Below are 9,936 nucleotides of genomic sequence, written 5' to 3' on the forward strand. Positions count from 1 at the left end.
AAACCTGCTTGACAAGCATATCAGGAATGATGAGAAATGTGACTGTGATTCATGAGATTCAAGAGGCTTTACCACGAACCCATGGTTTTTGGGGCTATGGGTTGATGGATATGCTTGATTGGTCAGTCACCCTCCAGCTAACCATACAGCATCGACCATATGTGTTTGTTAATGTTTATACCCGTGTTTATACTTTTTGAAGGCGATTTATGAATAGTTTCCAAAATGTCTTTCATGACTGAACACGAATATACTTTACAGTTTATTCCTGCATGCAGATAATCTCTGAGCTGTAAAAGATACATGGCAATGAATACACAGTCAAAAATAAAAGGGCTATAGCCATCAGAAAAATGAAAGAAATGGTAGTGGAAGAGCTCCATATTGCTCCTCCAAAGCAATTTGACTGTCGCATTTTCGTTATCAACACTAGCAAAGATAAACTCCATACCACAAATTATTCATACAACACTCAAAATAAATAACACAAAGAATCTCAAATAAGACACTGCATTGTACCAATGAGCCTCTGGAAAGAACAAAGATGAAACTGAGTTTCTATCTCTATTGATGTAGCACCTTCTTCTCAATTCAAGGCCGAAATAACTCCAATAAGTCATCAAAAGCATGACTGTCAATTCACAGGAAATTCCTACAATCGCTGGGTTCTGTGGATAACGTCTCAGACAGCAAATTTTTGTGGGTGTACTTCTCTCACAATTTCACTCATTCCTTGGTTCATCAGTGTCTTCTTCTTTTCATTCATAAAAATGCTAAAGCCAATGTAATAGAACCTGTATCTACACCAGTAAGCATTTTCAACTTACAAATGAGAATTTGATAGCAGTAAACTCGAATTTCAAGTGAACTTTTTAGTAACTTTCGATTGTTGCATCTAATGAGCTATGGCAGTGCAGCCATGACCAGCTTCTCAGCACTCCAAGCTGTGGGAAAGACTTGACAGTCTGCATGAATATTGTGCTTGACAAGCACATGCTACACGAACAGAGAGTTTGTCAAGCAGATATGATCGTCTATGGGCGGCCTTAGGATTGATAAACTTACAGGGGCGTGGCAGTGAACCAAGGGAGTGTTACAAGAACTTCCTAAAGGTATGAGGATATTCCAATGTGAGTAAAAAGATGGGTTTTCACAGGTATGAATTGCTTACACATGGATCCCCCCAATCACCACTCACTTCAGTCAACTTACACTTGGAAGCATCCGACATGCACACTATCATGCCAGTTTATGTGTGAGTTACAAAAACTGAAAGGCGTTCTATTTTCCTGCACAATGTCGTTTTCCCTACCGTTGCCTATGAGTTTCAACAACTGCTGATCGTTAGATATGTTCTCATCCTGCTCTGCTTCGTTTATATACGAGGAAAGTTGGTGCCATGCCAAAATAATGGGCTTCAGGCCAATTCACATGGGCCATCACAGAACCAAAACTTCAATGTGTTTTCACCATTGTCTATCACCTCATGGAACATCAAGTCAGTTCAAGTCTCTTGACGTCAATTCATGTAGCTGCTCTCAACTAATTTTTCGCGGGAATTCCGATCTTTCCAATGTCATTTTCAACTGTCTTCATGCACAAAGTGCAGCTTGCAGGAACACTTTGTATATTATAGAAGGAAGACAGAAGTGCAAAACAGCCCAAAAAGAATGTGGGCCGTAAACATGTCATTATGTAGTACAGATGGGGAAATTCACACACTATACAAAAAGCTTGACAAAGGGAAATCTGTATTTTATAAGTACTTTAGAAACTCGAAGCACCAGTTGTTTCCTTTTTAAGTCAAGTCTCAGTCAGAATTACTATAAAGAGTACAGTGTTGTGAGCTGCCATCACATCCTGTGAAAAGTTAGTTTGTGTAAGATTAAGTTTAGTTGCCAGTCCTGTGCAAAGTTGTGTGCAGTAGTCGCAATACCTATCCCTTCAAGAGTTACAGAGCTTCTTTTACATCTTGTGTTTGGCTTTTAATAGTTCAGATGTCTTATTCGTACTGTGATTAGCTAGTAAGACAACATAAATATTGACTACCGATGCTTGCAAAACTGTTTCACACATAACCCAGAGGGCTACTTAAAAATAAATAAGCCTGGCTCAAACATATACATAAACAAACAACTCAAATACATTATTTGATGTATACTTCAGAAAAAAGCGTTATTCTACTGTTGCACTGCCTGAAGGCTCCAGTCCATTTCTTTATGAAACATCACAAATACTAGACAACATGCAAATTAATTCCACTTACTAACCAATCTGATTCTCTCCAAAGAACTTTTTTCACTTCAAGTTGCAGCCATATTGCTGTTCGTCTGATTGTTAAATGTTAAATATGGTACTGGTATATATAAAAATTAACTTTATGAATGTAGTAGAAGGCAAATAATTTAGTACGCTCATGTCATACGATTGAGATGCTGCCTCAGTGCTTCAATTAATCTTTCGTCATTTATTATAAAAATACATCTTTTAACAAAAGAAATGATGGAACAAAACAAGTTATAACATATAATGAACAGTAAACAATTGATATCAACCACGAAAACCACGAGGTGGAGATGTGCATATGGATATGTATCATGTGGACATGAGCTTTGGGGTCACATGATCAACAATGAACAGATAATGTCAATGGTCAAAACTTTCTTCCTAAGAAAGCTGGTCAATGCTATGAAGTAACGTGACATGACAGGATGGCCAGTGAGGATGCTGCCATTTGAAATGCATTTCAGAATGTTACAACTGGATGTGATACGACATGATATGACGGACAGTGTGAACTAGTTTGTCTTCAAATAAGTAAATAAATACCTTCTAAAGTTGTAAAATGTGATAGGAACATCTTTCTAGCATTCAGCAACTCTTAATAATCACTTGTTTGTAACAGAGTAATACAGCTTCGCTTGAAATGACGAAATGGATCAAAAAGTATTGTAATGGAGAGTGTGAACTAACTGATCATATTACTATCGAACAGTCAGAGCTGTGAAGGAATTTTTTATTTCAGTATAATCATGAAAAAAATTCTTTTTCGCTTTAGACACGATTAGTTTAGTTTCAATTATTGTTTCATAGACCCAAAAATTATATGATTTTCGTGGATGTGGAACAAGTCAGAAAGTTAACATAAAAAACATAATACATCTGAATATAATACTCACTTCCCTGATCACTCTTCATGGGATTGTCAAAATATGTGAACACATTACAGTAAACTTCCATTGCTAATATTTACAGGATTAAAACGCTGTCAGAATGAAATACAGTCATTGACTGTAAATATTACAGTAAACAGGAAATTTATTTGTTGCTTTACAGATTTAAGACTGGTCGTGACCCCCATTAAAAGTATATACAAATATAACAGCGTTTGTATTTGCACTATCATTGAGTAATGACTGTTCTGCACCTTAGTACAAAGTTTTACTGCAACATATATTTGATCTGTTGTCACAGTTGGAAACTGATGAGCCACAAATAGATGTAGGAGTAGACAACACAACAAACTTTCAAAAAGTGTCTGAAAAGTAAAAAGTCGGGAAAAGTTGTGAACAAGAAGAAAGTTTTATTGTTAGGTAGTTCACATGGTAGAGGTGTTGGCCAACTGTTGCAGGATGAACTAGAGGCAGGTTACCATGTCACAAGTTTTTTTAAATCTGGTGCAATCTAGGTCAGGTGACAGAGGATGTAGGTTCACACTGCAAAGATTTCACAAAGGAAGACACCATGGTAATAGTGCGTGGGGCAGGCAACAGTACAGATAGGAATCCTTATTATTCAATTGAGAGTGACCTGATAAAGATAGCTTCAGCAACGAGACATACTGGTGTTGGGCTTGTGTCTGTTCTGAGGCACCATGGCCAGCCTCATTTAAACTCTTCTGTTAGGAGAGTTAATTTAGAGGTGGAATGGCTGCTTCTGTCAGATATGGGGTCTCATATAGGTGTGGTTCCTGTTGAGTCTATCAGCAGGTGGGACTATATTAGGCATGACCTCCAACTCAACAGGGAAGGGAAGGGAAAATTGTCTGGGCTAGTATCAAATAACTTAAGAGGGGGGCACTATCACAAGTGATAAAGTACCAGTGGTTACAAGTGACAGATCAGCAGTTTTTTAAGGGAAGGGAGGGCAGCAACAAAATATGTTCAGAGACAAGCTGAAAATAACATTCACATTGATAAAACAGGCAGCCAGAAAGCAAATTTTAATGTACACAATTCATGCAGACAGCCTGCGATTGAAACTAGAGATACTCAAAAATTAACAGGAAAATTAGGTTCATCCAGTTGTAATTCAGCCTTTGCACAAAATCACTTATCATTATTGCATCATTATATCTGAGTACAAAGGGGTAAGCTTAATGAATTGCTTATTTGTGTTGAAGAATTAGAGTTGAGCAAAGCAGTTGATATAATCTGTCTCTCTGATCATCATATGACCACTGGTACAGATATGTTAAATGTTACAGGATTCAAATTAGCTTCTTACTTCTCTAGAGTAAATATGGAGAAAAGAGGAGTTGCCACATCTGTCAGAAACTGTTTTGATTTCAAGAATATTGATGTTAATAAATTTGGCTCAGAGCAGCACATAGAAGCTTGTGCAACAGTAGTAGTATTTCACAATAAGTCCTTTATAACAGTAGGTATATGCAGATCACCTTCAGGAAATTTTAACCTCTTCATAAAAGAAATCTTGAAGCTCTGCTGTTCCATCTCATGGTAAAGAACAAGGGAATAGTGTTTGCTGATGATTTTAATGTGGATTAATTGAAAAACTCTGTTAGTGAACGATTACTGCAGTCAGTAACACTGTCATTCAATTTAGAGCCTGCTGTGAACTTTGCTACTAGGATATGTAAATGCTATGAAACTGCTATTGATAGTATCTTTGTAGACAAATCTAGGAAAAATGTCATATCACAAAACCAATAGTAAATGGGCGATCTGATTGTGACATGCAGCATCTTGCGTTAAATGTTGAAACCAGTCAGGATTTAACAAAAATATCTATTAAATCTGAGTACAGGTGAGTAATTAATAATTCGAAAATAGAGAAATTTGAAAATTGCTCAAAGACATGAACTGGATAGAGTCTTACAATACTTCTGACTCAACTGGAAAACACAAAGCATTCATTAATAAAGTTACCTCCACTTTCGAAAATTTTTTCACCCAAAGGTAACTCAAATCACACAGAAGTCAAAAAATGAACTGTAGATTACACGAAGAATAAATATATCATGTGGGACAAAAAGGAGACACTAACTACAATCTAGGAACAGCTCTGATGTTAGAATTCTAATGTACTGCAAAGAATACAGCAAAATATTGAAGGCAAGTAATCCAGAAATCAAAGCAGCTTTATTATGAGAAAAAGGTAATTATATCAGGCAACAAAACTGTATGGGATATAGTGAAGACAGAGACAGGTGGGGCCAAAAAGGAAGAGGAACAGATAATTCTAAAAACAAATGAGACTTTGGTAACAAATACATGTAGTGTTGCAAACCTCTTAAACAAGTACTTCATTTGTGTTACTGACAGTTTCGGGTTATCTGGCTTGGTGAACAGTGCAATGGAGAATCTGAGACAAGTCATTAGAAACAAATTCACTAAAATGGAAATGACACTCACGTCTCCCAAAGAATATAATAAAAATCATTAATGCAGCCAGTGTGGAAGTTTCTTTGAAAACAAGAGTTCAAACGATTTTTTGATCGGCAAGTCCTTCTACTCTATAGATGAATATCTTAACAGAGACCGTTAAGCAAGCTTAAGTAAAAATGTCTGTAAGATTTCAGTCTTGACAGCACTTGGTCACAGCAGTCAAGATTAGGTATTTTGTGTATGATAAATTTATTAATAGTGCATAACAATGTTTCATTTTGACAGTGTGTTAATTCTATAAATTTTAGCTGTACCAGTTTACTGCATTGTATTCACCTATTTTGACAATCTCCTGACAAATGATGAAGGTGGTAAGTATTATATTCAAATGTTTTATGTTTTTATATTATACTTTCTGACATGTTCCACATCCAAGAGAAGCATCTCAGTTTTTGGGTCCATGGAACGAAAACTGGATCTAATGTAATCTCTACAATGGTGAAACAATGCATATTTACAGCACCTGTTAGCTATCATAACCTTGACTAACCCTAAAAATGAAAACAAAAATGAACTTTTGGGGAAAAACCTTACTTTCTAATCTATCTTCATTGTATTGTAGACAACATAAAAATGTAGAGACAGTGTTCTTCAGAATGTAATACGTACACAGGGAGGTCCATTATCGTGACCGGGCCAAATATCTCACGAAATAAGCATCAAACGAAAAAACTACAAAGAAAGAAACTCGTCTAGCTTGAAGGAGGAAGGGAAACCAGATGACGCTATGGTTGGCTCGCTAGATAGCGCTGCCTTAGGTCAAACGGATAACATCGGCGTTTTCTTAAATAGGAACACCCATTTTTTATTACATATTCGTGTAGTACATAAAGAAATATGAATGTTTTAGCTGGACCTCTTTTTTCGCTTTGTGACATACTTATAAGTACGTGGTATCACGTAACATTCCGCCAGTTCGGACGGTGTTTGCTTCGTGATACATTACCCGTGTCAAAATGGACCGTTTACAAATTGCGGAAAAGGTCAATATAGTGTTGATGTATGGCTATTGTGATCAAAATGCCCAACTGGCGTGTGCTATGTACGCTGCTCGGTATCCTAGACGACATCAGCCAAGTGTCCGGACCGTTCGCCGGATTGTTACGTTATTTAAGGAAACAGGAAGCGTTCAGCCACATGTGAAACGTCAACCACGACCTGCAACAAATGATGATGCAGACAAATTGCGCGAGAATCGGGAATCTCAAAAACGTCGGTGTTGAGAATGCTACATCAACATCGATTGCATCCGTACCATGGCGACGACTTTGAACTTCGTGTACAATTCTGCCACTGGACACAAGAGAAATTACAGGAAGATGACAGATTTTTTGCACGCATTCTATTTAGCGACGAAGCGTCATTCACCAACAGCGGTAACGTGAACCGGCACAATGTGCTCTATTGGGCAACGGAAAATCCACGATGGCTGCGACAAGTGGAACATCAGCGACATTGGCGGGTTAATGTATGGCGTGGCATTATGGGAGAAAGGATAATTGGCCCCCTTTTTATTGATGGCAATCTAAAAGGTGCAATGTATGCTGATATCCTACGTAATGTTCTGCCAATGTTACTACAAGATGTTTCACTGCATGACAGAATGGCGATGTACTTCCAACATGATGGATGTCCGGCACATAGCTCGCGTGCGGCTGAAGCGGTATTGAATAGCATATTTCAAGACAGGTGGATTGGTCGTCGAAGCACGTTCACCTGATCTGATGTCCCCGGATTTCTTTCTGTGGGGAAAGTTGAAGGATATTTGCTATCGTGATCCACCGACAATGCCTGAAAACATGCGTCAGTGCATTGTCAGTGCATGTGCGAACATGATGGAAGGTGAACTACTCGCTGTTGAGAGGAACGTCGTTACACGTATTGCCAAATGCATTGAGGTTGACGGAGATCATTTTGAGTATTTATTGCGGTAATGTGGTATTTACTGGTAATCACGCTGTAACAGCATGCGTTCTCAGATATGATAAGATCACAAAGGTACATGTATCACATTGGAACATAAAATGTGCAAACGTACCTATGTTCTGTATTTTAATTTAAAAAACCTACCTGCTAGGAACTATTTGTCTAAAATTGTGGGCCACATCTTTGTGACTATTACAGCGCCATCTATCACAAAGCGAAAAAGTGGTCCAACTAAAACATTGATATTTCTTTACGTACTACACGAATATGTAATAAAACATGGGGGTTCCTACTTAAAGAAACGCAGTTGATATCCGTTTGACCTATGGCAGCGCCATCTAGTGCGCCAACCATAGCGTCATCTGGTTTGCCCCTTCAAGATAGACAAGTTTTGTTCTTTGTAGTTTTTTCATTCACGTGGCGGGCCGCATCAAACCAGTCAGTAGACTGATGACCAAAAAAAAGATTTTTCGTTTGACGCTTATTTCGTGAGATATTTGGCCCGGTCACGATCAATGGACCACCCTGTATATTACAGTGACTCCTGTGCCAGACATTTTAGTGTAACTAGTAATTTAATGCCAGCTGGCACTCATCTTACATACATTTCTGCCTCAAAAAATGTTAATATTGGTTTTACTCATTCGAAAATGATTTTCGAACGAAACATCGTCCTCGGCAGATAATTCCCTTTGTAGCGTATTAGATTTTACTAAGCTTCCTACGAAATGCCCATTTCCCGCCCAATATTTGTGTGTCACTTGTTTCGTTCTTGAAAGTCGCGTAAGTAGTATTTCCAACTTCGATATGTGGAAACCCTAGCGTGCATTTAAGCGTAGTGGCGAGGGAATGAACATGCAAGAAATTCATGTGGAAACTCGATTTAACGCTATCCCTTAGGCCAGTATTTCACTATCATATTTCTTTGACAAAGTTTTGATCAAAGATATGATCAAATATTCGTTAAATTTGTTTGACAAAGATATTTGGCGTGCCACTAAAAGGGAGCATTACACTGTCATATTTTTCGTCAAAGTTCAAGATGGCTGACAACAACAACTTATTGTTACGCGCAGCGGTTGCATGTACCACAATTGCACTGTGTGCTTATTTGGAAGAGAAGTGGGCGAGAAAAAGGAAACGTACCTGCGTGAAACCGTGAGTTTTAAGACGAGACGATAAAAACATTTAACAAAATTTGTTATGTGAGCTTCTAGTGGAGGACGACAAGTCGTACATAAATTACGTAAGAATGGACGAGAACACGTTTCCGTATTTTCTCAGCGAAGTGTCTCGTCATATCACAAAGCACAATACTCACTCAAAATCTGTTAGATCTTCAGAACACGGGCTCACAGTAAGACTCCGATTGCTTGCTACAGGAGAGAGTTACTTTAGCATACAGCACAGGGCACTTATGCAGTTTAGCAGGTATGGAAAAAATTTATCAATTTTTTTCGAAATTTGATCGATTATAGTCAAATTTGATACGCTGATTACGAATACGATATTTATTTTCGCCCCAGTCAATTATTTACATCAAAAAAATTGTTTTAAATTTTTTTAAAATTTTTTTATTTTTCAATATTTTGTCGATATAGTGAATTCTGATGCGCTGATTTCGAATATAACATCCATTTTCATTTTCCCTTGACCGTCGGCGATATCTTCTGCCCGATGAGCGCGGCGCTGCCGATGACGCAACATTGCGTAATACACTAACTAATCAGTATTTTCAAATCCCCAACCTAACCTCAAGTGGGCTACGCTACAGATCACTTTATTTATGAAAATACAAAGTACAATCACCAACAAACTTTACATATTCACCCACAAAGCTCTCCAAGCCAGATACATTTGGAATGAAAAATTTTTTTCGTACCTGCTAAACTGCATAAGTGCCCAGCACAGGACTCCCTCCACAGTTATCACAAACTAATATAGCACCTAATACGTGTGAAGCAATTTATAAAGCACTAACGGACCAATATTTCGAAGTAAATAAATATTATATACACTTTATGTGCATTAAGAACTATTTTTATTGTAGATCGAAGTAGTGATTAGATTTTACGTCCCACAACTACAAAATTAATAGAAATCTATGAAAGCTGATAAGGCGCTTTACAATGTGAGGCATCCTCAGTGCATGGAGAGCTCATGAAATAAATATGCCAATACGTACTTTCGCTTTCTCGTGAGACTAGCTTGAGCGGAGGCCATTAATTTTCTTTTTCAAGTCGTCAGCCGTGCACCCGATTCGTATCTCGCGGTAAATGACCTCTGCAATTTTTTTGTACCTCTCCAGTCTTTTTAATCTATT

Source organism: Schistocerca serialis, chromosome 7 (genome assembly GCF_023864345.2).
Source record: "Schistocerca serialis cubense isolate TAMUIC-IGC-003099 chromosome 7, iqSchSeri2.2, whole genome shotgun sequence".
Classification (NCBI taxonomy): domain Eukaryota; kingdom Metazoa; phylum Arthropoda; class Insecta; order Orthoptera; family Acrididae; genus Schistocerca; species Schistocerca serialis.